Genomic DNA, 15,700 nt, shown 5'->3' on the forward strand with positions numbered 1-15,700 from the left:
GTTGCAAGTCTCATGCATAGTATACTAATAGTGCCCGCACCTTGTCCTAATTAGCTTGGACTACTGGATCTTTGCAATGCACATGTTTTAACCAAGTGTCACAATGGGGTACCTCCATGCCGCTCTGTACAAGGTCTAAGGAGAAAGCTCGCATTTTGGATTTCTCGCTTTTGATTATTCTCAACTTAGACATCCATACCGGGACAACATGGACAACGAGATAATGGACTCCTCTTTAATGCATAAGCATGTGGCAACAATTATTATTCTCATATGAGATTGAGGATGTGTGTCCAAAACTGAAACTTCCACCATGATTCATGGCTTTAGTTAGCGGCCCAATGTTCTTCTCTAACAATATGCATGCTCCAACCATTAAGGTGGTAGATCTCTCTTACTTCGGACAAGACGGACATGCATAGCAACTCACATGATATTCAACAAAGAATAGTTGATGGCGTCCCAGAAGCATGGTTATCGCACAACAAGCAACTTAATAAGAGATAAAGTGCATAAGTACATATTCAATACCACAATAGTTTTTAAGCTATTTGTCCCATGAGCTATATATTACAAAGGTGAATGATGGAATTTTAAAGGTAGCACTCAAGCAATTTACTTTGGAATGGCGGATAAATACCATGTAGTAGGTAGGTATGGTGGACACAAATGGCATAGTGGTTGGCTCAAGTATTTTGGATGCATGAGAAGTATTCCCTCTCGATACAAGGTTTAGGCTAGCAAGGTTATTTGAAACAAACACAAGGATGAACGGTGCAGCAAAGCTCACATAAAAGACATATTGTAAACATTATAAGACTCTACACCGTCTTCCTTGTTGTTCAAAACTCAATACTAGATGTTATCTAGACTCTAGAGAAACCAAATATGCAAACCAAATTAGCAAGCTCTAAGTGTTTCTTCATTAATGGGTGCAAAGTATATGATGCAAGAGCTTAAACATGAGCACAACAATTGCCAAGTATCAAATTATCCAAGACATTTTTAGAGTTACTACATGTAGTATTTTCCAATTCCAACCATATAACAATTTAACGAAGAAGAAACTTCGCCATGAATACTATGAGTAGAGCCTAAGGACATACTTGTCCATATGCTACAGCGGAGCGTGTCTCTCTCCCACAAAGTGAATGCTAGGATCCATTTTATTCAAACAAAACAAAAAACAAAAACAAACCGACGCTCCAAGCAAAGTGCATAAGATGTGACGGAATAAAAATATAGTTTCGGGGGAGGAACCCGATAATGTTGTTGATGAAGAAGGGGATGCCTTGGGCATCCCCAAGCTTAGACGCCTGAGTCTTCTTAGAATATGCAGGGGTGAACCACCGGGGCATCCCCAAGCTTAGAGCTTTCACTCTCCTTGATCATATTGCATCATACTCCTCTCTTGATCCTTGAAAACTTCCTCCACACCAAACTCGAAACAACTCATTAGAGGGTTAGTGCATAATAAAAATTAACATGTTCAGAGGTGACACAATCATTCTTAACACTTCTGGACATTGCATAAAGCTACTTGGACATTAATGGATCAAAGAAATTCATCCAACATAGCGAAAGAGGCAATGCGAAATAAAAGGCAGAATCTGTCAAAACAGAACAGTCCGTAAAGATGGATTTTATTAGGCCGCCAGACTTGCTCAAATGAAAATGCCCAAATTGAATGAAAGTTGTGTACATATCTGAGGATCATGCACGTAAATTGGCTTAATTTTCTGAGCTACCTACAGGGAGGTAGACCCAGATTCGTGACAGCAAAGAAATCTGGAACTGCGCAGTAATCCAAATCTAGTACTTACTTTACTATCAAAGACTTTACTTGGCACAACAAAACTCAAAACTAAGATAAGGAGAGGTTGCTACAGTAGTAAAAAACTTCCAAGACTCAAATATAAAACAAAAATACTGTAGTAAAAACATGGGTTGTCTCCCATAAGCGCTTTTCTTTAACGCCTTTCAGCCTAGGCGCGAAAAGTGTGTATCAAGTAACATCAAGAGACGAAGCATCAACATCATAATTTGTTCTAATAATAGAATCATAAGGTAACTTCATTCTCTTTCTAGGGAAGTGTTCCATACCTTTCTTGAGAGGAAATTGATATTTAATATTACCTTCCTTCATATCAATTGTAGCACCAACGGTTCGAAGAAAAGGTCTTCCCAATATGATGGGGCAAGATGCATTGCATTCAATATCCAAGACAACAAAATCAACGGGGACAAGGTTATTGTTAACCATAATATGAACATTATCAACTTTCCCCAAAGGTTTCTTTTTAGCATTATCAGCGAGATTAACATCCAGATAACAGTTTTTCAATGGTGGCAAGTCAAGCATATCATAGACTTTCTTAGGCATAGCAGAAATACTTGCACCAAGATCACATAAAGCATTACAATCAAAATCTTTAACTCTCATTTTAATGATGGGCTCCCAACCATCCTCTAGCTTTCTAGGAATATAAGTTTCAAGTTTTAGTTTTTCTTCTCTAGCTTTTATGAGAGCATTTGTAATATGTTTTGTGAAAGCCAAGTTTACAGCGCTAGCATTGGGACTCTTAGCAAGTTTTTGCAAGAACTTTATAACTTCAGAGATGTGGCAATCATAAAAATCTAAATCATTACAATCTAAAGCAATGGGATTATCATCCCCAAGGTTGGAAAAAATTTCAGCAGTTTTATCACAGGCCGGTTTCAGCGATTTTAGCAGTTTCGGAGTAATTTTGCGCGCTTTGCACTAGGAGTAGAAGCATTGCCAACACCAATTATTTTACCATTAATAGTAGGAGGTGCAGCAACATGTGAATCATTAGCATTGCTAGTGGTGGTAATAGTCCAAATTTTAGCTACATTTTTCTCTTTAGCTAGTTTTTCATTTTCTTCTCTATCCCACCTAGCACGCAGTTCAGCCATTAATCTTATATTCTCATTAATTCTAACTTGGATGGCATTTGCTGTAGTAAAATTTTTATTTTCAATATCCCTATTAGGCATAACTTTCGATTTCAAAAGATTAACATCAGAGGCAAGACTATCAACCTTAGAAGCGAGAATATCAATTTTATTGAGCTTTTCCTCAACAGATTTGTTAAAGGCAGTTTGTGTACTAATAAATTCTTTAAGCATAGCTTCAAGTCCAGGGGTGTGTTCCTATTATTGTTGTAAGAATTCCCATAAGAATTAGCATAACCGTTACCATTATTATAAGGATACGGCCTATAGTTATTACTAGAATTGTTCCGATAAGCATTGTTGTTGAAATTATTATTTTTAATGAAGTTTACATCAACATGTTCTTCTTGGGCAACCAATGAAGCTAATGGAACATTATTAGGATCAACATTAGTCCTATCATTCGCAAGCATAGACATAATAGCATCAACCTTATCATTCAAGGAAGAGGATTCTTCAACGGAATTTACCTTCTTACCTTGTGGAGCTCTTTCCGTGTGCCATTCGAGTAATTAACCATCATATTATCAAGAAGCTTTGTTGCTTCACCAAGAGTGATGGACATAAAGGTACCTCCAGCAGCTGAATCCAATAAATTCCGCGAAGAAAAATTTAGTCCTGCATAGAAGGTTTGGATGATCATCCAAGTAGTCGATCCATGGGTTGGGCAATTTTTAACCAAAGATTTCATTCTTTCCCAAGCTTGAGCAACATGTTCATTATCCAATTGTTTACAATTCATTATGCTACTCCTTAAAGATATAATTTTAGCAGGGGGATAATATCTACCAATAAAAGCATCCTTGCATTTAGTCCATGAATCAATACTATTCTTAGGCGAGAGATAGCAACCAATCTTTAGCTCTTCCTCTTAATGAGAAAGGAAACAATTTTAATTTTATAATGTCACCATCTACATCTTTATATTTTTGCATTTCACATAGTTCAACAAAATTATTGAGATGGGCAGCGACATCATCGGAACTAACACCGGAAAATTGCTCTCGCATAACAAGATTCGATAAAGCGAGGTTTAATTTTAAAGAATTCCGCTGTAGTAGCAGGTGGAGCAATAGGTGTGCATAGGAAATCATTATTATTTGTGCTAGTGAAGTCACACAACTTAGTATTTTCAGGGGTAGCCATTTTAGCAGTAGTAAATAAAGCAAACTAGATAAAGTAAATGCAAGTAAACTAATTTTTGTGTGTTTTTGATATAGCAAACAAGATAGTAAATAAAGTAAAGCTAGCAACTAATTTTTTTGTGTTTTGATATAATGCAGCAAATAAAGTAGTAAATAAAATAAAGCAAGACAAAAACAAAGTAAAGAGATTGAGAAGTGGAGACTCCCCTTGCAGCGTGTCTTGATCTCCCCGGCAACGGCGCCAGAAAAAGAGTTGCTGGCGTGTAGTTGACGTGGGACTTAGAAATCTTTGTGGTGTAAATTTTCTTCGATTACCGGCAACGGCGCCGTAAAAAGAGCTTGATGGCGTGTAACTCACACGTTCGTTGGGAACCCCAAGAGGAAGGTATGATGCGCACGGCGAGCAAGTTTTCCCTCGGAAAGAAACCAAGGTTTATCGAACCGAGGAGGAGCCAAGAAGCACGTTGAAGGTTGATGGCGGCGGGATGTAGTGCGGCGCAACACCAGGGATTCCGGCGCCAACGTGGAACCTGCACAACACAACCAAAGTACTTTGCCCCAACGAAACGATGAGGTTGTCAATCTCACCGGCTTGCTGTAACAAAGGATTAACCGTATTGTGTGGAAGATGATTGTTTGCGAGAGAAAACAGTAAAAACAAGTATTGCAAGCAGATTTGTATTTCAGTATTAAAGAATGGACCGGGGTCCACAGTTCACTAGAGGTATCTCTCCCATAAGATAAAAGCATGTTGGGTGAACAAATTACGATCGGGCAATTGACAAATAGAGAGAGCATAACAATGCACATACATGTCATGATAAGTATAGTGAGATTTAATTGGGCATTACAACAAAGTACATAGACCGCCATCCAACTCGCATCTATGCCTAAAAAGTCCACCTTCGAGGTTATCGTCCGAACCCCCTCCGGTATTAAGTTGCTAAGCAACGGACAATTGCATTAAGTATGGTGCGTAATGTAATCAACAACTACATCCTCGGACATAGCGCCAATGTTTTATCCCTAGTGGCAACAAGCACAACACAACCTTAGAACTTTCCGTCACTCGTCCCGGTGTCAATGCGAGCATGAACCCACTATCGAGCATAAATACTCCCTCTTGGAGTTAAGAGCAAAAACTTGGCCAGAGCCTCTACTAATAACGGAGAGCATGCAAGATCATAAACAACACATATGGAATAACTTGATAATTAACATAACATGGTATTCTCTATCCATCGGATCCCGACAAACACAACATAGAGTATTACAGATAGATGATCTTGATCATGTTAGGCAGCTCACAAGATCCAACAATGAAGCACAATGAGGAGAAGACAACCATCTAGCTATCGCTATGGACCCATAGTCCAGGGGTGAACTACTCACTCATCACTCCGGAGGCGACCATGGCGGTGTAGAGTCCTCCGGGAGATGAATCCCCTCTCCGGCAGGGTGCCGGAGGAGATCTCCGGAATCCCCCGAGATGGGATTGGCGGCGGCGGCGTCTCCGGAAGGTTTTCCGTATCGTGGTTTTTCGCATCGGGGTTTCGCGACGGAGGCTTTAAGTAGGCGGAAGGGCAGAGTCGGAGGGCCGACGAGGGGCCCACACCATGGGCGGCGCGGGCCCCCTTTGGCCGCGCGGCCCTATGGTGGCGGCGCCTCGTCGCCCCACTTCGTATCCCTTTCGGTCTTCACGGAAGGTTCGTGGCAAAATAGGACCCCGGGTCTTGATTTCGTCCAATTCCGAGAATATTTCGTTACTAGGATTTACGAAACCAAAAACGACAGAAAACAAGAATCGGCACTTCGGCATCTTGTTAATAGGTTAGTTCCAGAAAATGCACGAATATGACATAAAGTGTGCATAAAACATGTAGGTATCATCAATAATATGGCATAGAACATAAGAAATTATCGATACGTCGGAGACGTATCAGATAGCTGTAACAACGGCCTTCGAGTGCAGAGGCACCCGATCAGAAGCGTTATTGGTTGTAGACGCCGAACCGAAACATACCCCGTTGAGTAACTCGATGAGATCTCCCAGACTTGTGTAAGAACCCATGTTGCTCCTTGCCATCACGTCCGAGCGTTTGCTGCCCGTGGATCCGATGGATGATGTTGATGAAGCTTTTGGCGATGTCGATGCTTCCACTGTCGAACCCGAATAAGTCGGTTCCGATCGGCGAAAATTTCCTTGAGTTCCGATGTTGAAGTCGTAGCTCCTGATCGTCAGATCCCTCCCTCGGCTAAATTTGTCAAAATCCGGGAGAAGGGTGGGTGAGTACGAATGGAAATTTATCAATCCGAAGCGCACCTGATGACCCGATCTAATCGGGTTGTTTCTTGAAGAAGAGATCGTCGATTTCATGCTTCCAGCGTCCAACCTCCCCCATAGACGGACTTGGGTTTCTAGGAAGGAGGACATTGGCGAATAAACAAACCTTTTCAATGCCATGATGATGGACTTGGGTTTCTAGGAAGGAGGACATTGGCGAATCAACAAACCGGTCAGCCAAACAAGGGAGTCGACGAAAAGTATGATCTATCAAGGGCGAATCACCGAGATTGTATAGATGAACTTAGGGTTACAGGGTGTTGCGTCTAATAAGGTTGCAAGATGAAGAAGATCGAGTACAATGAAGAAGACGGTGTCGAAGAGAGATGAAGACGGTGTAGAAGATGAAGAGGGACAAAGACGGTATAGAAGAGATGAAGACGGTGGCGTGCGTACAAGATGGATGAAGACGGTGGTGTGTATGTTGAATGAATACGGTGGCATGTACAAGGTTGAAGAGGGTGAATACGGAGCTTGCCGACTCGAGAGGAACGCGCAAGGACAATGTTTGTGCTCGATAGGATAGTGGGTCGCATCATCAGAGAGAGCTCAAACCTTGCATGCATTGCATCGTGTTTCTTGGTTGTTATTGGTTCTTATCCATGAGATGTTCTAGAGCTTGTGTTCATTCTCATGACAAGCTCTAACTCATCGGAAACGGATTTCGGATGCATCACATGTTGCATGTTCGAGTTGGATGATTTTCCCGGTTTACCATGTTGAGAGGTTACACCTCTATATTCATGAGAAAATCATCCTTCACTTGTTTCCATGTTTTCACCATGTGTGGAGGTAGCTCTTGTCGCCCTCTTTCCAGCAAAATTGGATTCACCTCATTTGGAGTATCCTAGCTCAAGTTATGGATTTTATAGTTGCATCGTATTTGAAAAAGAAAAGAAAAAGGCATATTGGGCCGGTCGGTACTACCGCTGGTGGTACCGGCCCAGTACTGCACGAGCCTTTGCGAGCCTCTGGACTCCAACCGGTACCAGGCCGGTATCGGGCCGGTAGTACCGTAGCCCATATGGTACCCGGCCGGTACCGGGCCGGTACTACCGGCCCACCCGCTTCCTTCCTCCTCCCAGCCGCCGACCAGCCCAATCCCACGTGTGCCTAGGGCCGCACCTTCCGGCCCACTCCGCGCCCAGCTACCCGCACCTCCAGCCCGGCAGTGGGCCGCAACACCTTCACCCGCACCGGCCCAACTCCATCCTGCCGCCGCCCGGTCGCTGGTAGCATCTCCCGCCCGCGCTCGTCGATCGAGGTAGCATTGACTCGCGGGAGAGCGTCTCCCGCTCGATCCCACGCGCACGCATCTGCGCTGGCCCCACGCACCGCGCTGCCTGCTGCCTGCCACTGCGCTGCGCCGCATGTTGCCTGCTGCTCTGCTCCTCTGCTTTGCATGCTGCGCCGCTGCTCTCTCTCTCTTTTCAGATTTGCTCTAGTTTTTGGCAGAAGCGGTAGTACCGCTCTGCACAGCGGTACTACTGGTTTGGGTCGATTTTTTGCCTGTTTTCTGCACATTTTTTGCGCGAGCGGTAGTACTGTTTTGACAAGCGGTAGTACCGGTTCGGGCGCGAATCTGACTGTTTTCCAGCCCCAACAGTCATATTTCTGGGCCCCCTATATATACCTATCTCTCACCTCCGTCTACACAAGCTCTTCCCATCTATTCTCTCTCCTCCATTGTTGATTTTGAAGAGCTTGATCCCCCTCTTGATCCCCCCACTATTTGTTGCATCTTTTTTGGGGAAAGGAGTGAGGAGATCTAGATCTAGTGCTCCACCAAGTGAATCCCTCTCCAAGTGAGGGGATCTTGCTAGATCTAGATCTTGGAGTAATTTGGTATTTCTCCTGATATTTGTTCTTCCTCCCTTATTCCCCCAATAGCTTTTGTAGATTTGTTGGAATTTGGGAGAGAAGAACTTGGGCATCTTAGTGGTGTTCTTAGCCATTGCATTAGGTGCATCAGTTTGGGTTCTCTCCGGGGTTTCGGTCTCGTAGAGGGCTTGTTGTCCTTAGTGGTGTTGTTGCCTTCGCGGCCTTGTCGCCTTTGTGGCGTGGTAGCCTTTGTTGCCTTGTCGCCTTTGTGGTGTGGTAGCCTTCGTGGCCTTGTTGCCTTTGCGGCCTTGTCGCCTTTGTGGCGTAGTAGCCTTTGTGGCGTTGTTGCCTTTGTGGAGTGTGGTAGCCTTTGTGGTTTTGGAGCCGGTTTTGGCGCGTTGGAGCCTTCGTGGCCTTGTTGCTGTGTGTGGCGTGATGTAGCCTTTGTGGCCTTGTACTTGAGAGCCTCCGGTGTTGTGGATTTTTCCTCAAGCTTGATACTTGGGTGTTTGCCCCAAACTTGTACGGGTTTGGTGACCACCCTCAAGGGTCCCTTAGTGGATCGATGCTTTCCCTTTGGTGCAAAGGCTCGAGGAGAATACGGTGGCCCTAGTGGCTCATTGGAGTGCCTTGTGCCTCCACACCACTCCAACAGAGACGTAGCACCCAAGGGTGTGAACTTCGGCATACATCGACGTCTCCTCGTGCATCGGTTACTTCTCAACTCGAGCTCCTTTACCTATGCGCTTTACATTATGATAGCCTTCATGCTTTATGTTCTATATCTAGTTTGCTATCACCTTGTTGCTTATCATGCTTAGCATAGGTTGTTGGCGCACATAGGCAAACCCTAGTTGATAGGCTTTATGCTTAACAAGCAAACCTTAGTTTTATTCTGCCTTGTTAAGCCCTCAAGTAGAAGTTTTTATAACCCGCCTACTCACCCCCTCTCTATGCGACATCCTTGTACATTCAATTCGTATCAGAGCTAGGGCTCTCTTATCTTATTAGGTTTCACCGCCTTGAGAGTAAAGATGTCGGCTAGAGGATTAATGCACAATAACACTTTTACATTTGATGGCACTAACTATGATGCTTGGAAATTCTACATGCTTGATTATTTTCGGGGCATGCACCCACATGTGGAGCAAATTCTTGATAAGGGTTTTTCTCCTCCTAAGGATCCACAAAATCCATCTCTTGAGGAGAAGAAAAACTCTTATCTAGATGCTCAAGCTACTAAAGTGCTTTGCCATGTTGTGAGTCATGTAGTTATCTCCTCCATCGCGCCTTTCCGGAGTGCTCATGAGTTTTGGACAAAGCTTCAAGATACATATGGTGCGTCCAAGACCATTGAGGATGATTGCAGTCCTTCCACTTCACCAATGTGTGGTAAGACACAAGGTAATGGTATGGTGAGTGGTGATGAACATTGCATTATTGATAGTGAGCTTTCTCTTGATGATCCTTCATCCCTATCCCATTGCAATGATTCATCTTTGGACTTGAACACTTATAGCACTAGAAATGTCTTACATGCTAGTGTTGATAGTCCTTGCATATCTACACCTCGTGATGATATGCTTGCCTTGTCTTGTTGCAATGATAAAAATACTTTGTTTCCCTCTAGTATTTTTGTGACTAACAATGTAGAGGAAACCAATGATACTATGGGCCAAGACAAGACACGTGCCTTATGGCTAGGGCTTCAAAGGTATCTCCTCATTTGGAACCCTTTCTATGTAGTGATGACGAGGATGATGATATGGAAGAACTTAATGTTGCTTCCTTAAACATGATGGGTGAGTTGGTATTTCATGCTCTTCATAAGAAGAAATTTGCTTGCTCTAACTTTATGAAAATCTTGGCTTTTTCCATTGAGAGCACAAAAATTATTGAGAAAATGGAAGAGCATGAGCGCGAGTATGCAAATGAGATTACAAATCTTAGTGAAGCTCTTGAAGAACAACAATCCACCAATGAATCTCTTGAGGAGACTTTTACTCTAGAGCTATCTAAAGTAAAGGAATCTTGTGATAGAGCTTTAGGGGTGGCACATATTTTTGAAACTAAAAATGATGAGCTAATAATTGCTCATGCTAAAATCCTTGAGGATTTTGAGCTTATCAAAAATAGCTCTAGGGCCATAGAGAGTGAGCTCATCAAACTCACTGAGTCACATGAGCAACTTAAGGCTTCCAAACTAATAGAGCTTTCTAAGTTGCCTTCTCCTTGTGCTATTATTGATGATTCTTGTGCTACTAACTCTACCTCTTGTGAAGTATCCATCTTTAAGGAGAATGTTGAGCTAAGGGCTCAACTTGCTTTGCTAACAAGCAATTATGAGAAATTGGAAGAAAGTCATGGAAAGCTTTCTAGCTCCCATGATGATCTTCTAGTCTCTCATGATTTGCTAAAGTTAGCTCATGAGGCTATCATGTCAAAGGTAACATCTTGTGAGCCTCATGTTGGTACTAGCACTACCTCTCAAAATGCTATTTTGTTATGTGCTAGTGCTTGTAGTTCACCCTCTCATGCTATTGATATATCTTGTGGTGAACTACCTTCTATGCCTTGTTACTCTAACATTCCATGTGCTAGTACGTGTAATTCACCCACTCATGCTATTGCTATATCTTGTGGTGATTGCCTACCTTGCCTTGTGGCTCTAAGAATGAAGCTTCCACTTCCTCTAGTACTTGTGTTGTTACTAACCATGTAGAGGAAATCTAAGAGCTCAAGGCCCAAGTCTCATATTTGAAGAAGGACTTGGTAAAGAGTCATGAAGGGAAGAGCAAACTTGACGCCATGTTGAGTTAGCAACAATCCCCCAATGACAAGAGTGTACTTGGATTCAACTCCAACAACAAGAAGAAGTCCACCACTCATAAGCGGAAGAAGGGCCAAGGGCATGTGAAGGATCCCGTCAAGATTGTGTGCTTCAAGTGCAAGATTGAAGGGCATCATATTAGATCTTGCCCCTTGAAGAATAAGCCACTTGGCGAGAAGAAATAAGGGAAGCGGCCTCAAGATGGAGCTCATGGTCTACCTCAAGGTCAAGCTCATGGTCTACCTCAAGATGGATCTCATGGTCTACCTCGACTTGAAGAAAGGCCGCTACCCGGCCAAGAAGGATCAAGCCAATGCTCCCGTTGTGGAGAAATCAAGTGAGAAGAAGGAGAAGAGAAGTACATGCTACATATGCCGTGAGAAGGGCCACATATCCTCCTTTTCCACTATTGGTAACTCATCCAACCCTATCTTGATCGATGGTGCTTATTAATTCTCTTCGTAAGGATAAGGTTGGCAATGTGTTTGCCAAATATGTTGGCACTCAAAGTGGTTTCGTAAAAAGAACCATTTGGGTTGCCAAGCCTATTGTGACTAACTTCTTAGGATCCAACTTGGTTGGGGACCAACAAGCCAAATTTTGATCAATAGGTATGATTGGATGGCATTGGAGACTTGACTAGTTCATGAAGATTTAGGGGATCTTCATCATTCTTATTTCCTCAAGTCAAGTATTATTTCGTTTATACTTTACCCATGCTCCTCCTTGCGGTAAAGTATCCTCAACTCCTTTACATTGAAAGTTACTCACCCCCTTTTACATGTGTCGGTTTTGTACCTTGCATGTGGTTGTGTATGGTGTGCCTCCTACTTGCTTATCTTGCTATCATGCTTATATATGTTGGGTGGCACATCATGTACAACCGTTCTTATGTTGAGCCTATTGCATCTTGTTGATATCTTAGTTGTTGGCTCTTGTGGAGAATTAATGGACTATCCCATTTTGGGGGAGTGATATGCTTTGTGCATGTCACAATCTTAAAATGTGCGACATGATGAATTAAAATTCTATAATGTCCATTAATTATCTCTAGTGGTTCTTATTTGCCTCTTGTATGAAAAATGCCTTTATCACATTATAGGGGAGTATTATGCTTTGTGCATATTACAAACTTAGAAAATATGAACACTTGAGGTTGTGTCACATAGAATTGATATTATATATTATCTTGTTCCTATGTGAAATGTTTGCTCAAACAAATACCATTTTGCCTAAAATGATCTTATTGCTATTCTCTTGGATTTTGTTTGTGAGTGTTTTTCTTGGCATGGTTTTCCACATTGTGTTGCTATCTCTATATACTCTTTGGAAAATCATGTGCTTCATGTTATGTTGTTCATTGCCTTGCATGATGGTGTAACAAATTGAAGCTCTCGAGAATCTCCATTTGCATTTTGGTTAACTCTTATCCTTTACCATATGCTTTATTAGTTGTGAAGATGATCTTGGATATATCCTCAAACCACCATAAGGAAATATTTCCTATATATCCCGTGTCCTTGTACAAGTGATAACATATTATGTGGTATGTCTTTGGATCATCCTCACAATTGGCTCGTGTGCTTAATTGATCTATTTCTTGCCAAGAATTTGCCTTGTGGGTTAGACTCCCATGTGTCTTCCTTGATTCTTATGGATCTCCTTATTTCACTTGAACCTTTTTAGTGTTTTGATAAACAATGGTAGAGTAATGATCCCGCATTTGTGCATTTTGTATTCAAATGCAAAATCCTAAATAGTGCACTAATTTTGGGGGAGCTCTCCTATGTTTGTTAGAACACTCCCTTGTTTCAAGAATTTGACTTTGGAAGACAAACCTTTTATTTTCGGTACTTTTGTGCCATCATGAAAAGTGTTGAGGGTTTGGTTTATTTGGAACCTTGCTTTCTTTGGGAGTTGGTTATCTCATTACTTGATATTTGGTTTAGCCTCTTAAAATGAGATAAGTCCTTGAGGATGTGTGTTTTGGATATCATCTTGCTCGTTGTGTTTAGTTCATTTGTCAAACTTTGGGGTCAATCTTGTGTTGATTTATTCTTGTATATGGGTTGGACAACCTTTTGACACGTCACACCTTTGTGTGTCATCATGTTATATTTTGTGTTTCGTCCAAGTCATATCTCCATTTGGTTCTTGAAAGTCTTGCATGCATATTTACTTTATGTATATCTTATGGCATGCTTGCTTTCGTAGATCCAATGCATAGGAAAAAATCCAGCATAATCCTAAATCGGCTAAGATGTGCATGAAATTCAAATTCAAATCTATATGCACATATTTACGTGGAGATTGTCCTATGTGTTGTAGTTTCACTAACTACTCAGACCCAATTAGTTTGAGGACCATTGTGTGCTTGAGCTTTGTCTTAGGTACAATGGTGATGCTTTGGGTGCTCGTCTCACTCATGAAGAAGAAGTGAAGGACAAGTGACTGTTGGAGACGAGCTATGATGTTACGACAAACTCATATCTACTACATCACACCATTGCATCCGGGTAAAAAGTATCTATCTACCTCATGCATGCTTATCTTATATCCAACCATGGGGTTATGTTTGGCATGAGTTGTTGCTTGAAATTGTTGCGGTCTTGCAAATTAGATTCTTCCATTTGGTATTTTATTTGGTGATACTTGTTTTCCTTTCTCAAAGCATATTTCAACTATCTCCTTCCCTTGGTGGTTGTTGTGATGTCTTTGATGTGATTGTGGTTGAAGTTTTTCAATGTACAATAAGATAAATTTGAGCCTTTGGCCGTGCTATAAAGAAACTATCTCATTGGTATATTGTATTACTTCATCTTTGGATAACTTTCTCTATTTGTTTTGTACCTATCTTGTGTGTGCATGTTTCTTTGTGGATAAATATCCTCGTGATGTTTTCCACTTAGAGAAACTTATATACATGAGAGATGGTACATATCTTTTTTGATATCCCTCTTCGTTGGAGTCCATTCTTTCTATTCTTGTTTGTCTCTTTGGTGGCTCCACGAAGAATTTGATATGAGTGCTCATTTCTTTCTATTTGCATCTTCACGCACTCATATTTGATTTTGGCACAAGCTTTGATTTTATTTGCTTCTTATTAAGCTTGTGTTTTCTTTTTGGTTCTCATTTGATATCTTAAGTGAATCTCGTGTGTTGTATGGCTATGCTTAGCAATCTCATTCATTGAAGACTATGGTGATACTCAATGCTCATCCTTGTATTAGTCTAATAATATGCATTGTCATGCCTCGCACACATCCATTTGGTTGAGCCATATCTTATGTTGTCTCTTCTTGATGCTCAACCATTTGTTATTCCAAGTGATGCTTAATCTCTTCTATGATCTCTTGCAAATGTTTGTGTCTTAAATGGCAATGAGGGAGTGAGGATTCCATGTTGTGCACATTGTATTCAAATATAATATTATAACATGTGCATGTACCTTGGGGAGCTTCCTCATTCTATTTAAAACACCCATTTGGTACTATCATAATATCTTTAACTTGATTCGGTGGTTCATTGGATTGCTTGCTTCGTTTGTTGAAGCTTTCTCACCTTCTTATCCTCTTGCAATCTTTGATCCTCAATATTGGCCTTCTAAACCTTTCGTCGAATTGCTTTCGTTTGTTGGATTCTCTCTGAGTATTTTCACTATATTGGCCTTCTAAACCTTTCATCGAATTGCTTTTGTTTGGTTCTTAAGCATTTGCCTCTCATGCTTGCATTTGTTGCTTTGCATGGTTGAATATTTAGAGGATACTCCGCTAGGCTTTAATTGCCGATATATGCAATGAAATTCAAGTTCATTCACACATTCATATATTATGGGGGAGTTTGTTCTAAATATTCAACTTGGGTTGTTCGCTAAATTCCTTATTTAAACCCTCTCAAAGAGATTGTCATCAATTACCAAAATGGGGGAGATTAAAAGAACATGGAGGTCCCCATGTGTGTTTTTGGTAATTGATGACAATTCCTATGGACTAATGGTTGGATTGAGAATCTATCTTAGGTCGTGTCCATAGCCATATGTTGGTCTCAAGGTTGCAAGATGAATAAGATCGAGTACAATGAAGAAGACAGAAGAAGACGTTTTCGAAGAGAGATGAAGACGGTGTAGAAGATGAAGAGGGACAAAGACGGTGTAGAAGAGATGAAGACGGTGGCGTGCGTACAAAATGGATGAAGACGGTGGCATGTATGTTGAATGAAGACGGTGGCATGTACAAGGTTGAATATGGTGAAGACGGAGCTTGCCGACTCGAGAGGAACACGCAAGGACAAGGTTTGTGCTCGATGGGATAGTGGGTCGCATCATCGGAGAGAGCTCAGACTTTGCATGCATTGCAGCGTGTTTCTTGGTTGTTATTGGTTCTTATCCATGAGATGTTTTAGAGCTTGTGTTAATTCTCATGACAAGCTCCGGATGCATCACATGTTGCATGTTCAAGTTGGATGATTTTCCCGGTTTACCATGTTGAGAGGTTACACCTCTATATTCATGAGAAAATCATCCTTCACTTGTTTCCATGTTTTCACCATGTGTGGAGGTAGCTCTTGTCGCCCTCTTTCCAGCAA

Source organism: Lolium rigidum, chromosome 4 (assembly GCF_022539505.1).
Source record: "Lolium rigidum isolate FL_2022 chromosome 4, APGP_CSIRO_Lrig_0.1, whole genome shotgun sequence".
In the NCBI taxonomy this organism is placed as follows: Eukaryota; Viridiplantae; Streptophyta; class Magnoliopsida; order Poales; family Poaceae; genus Lolium; species Lolium rigidum.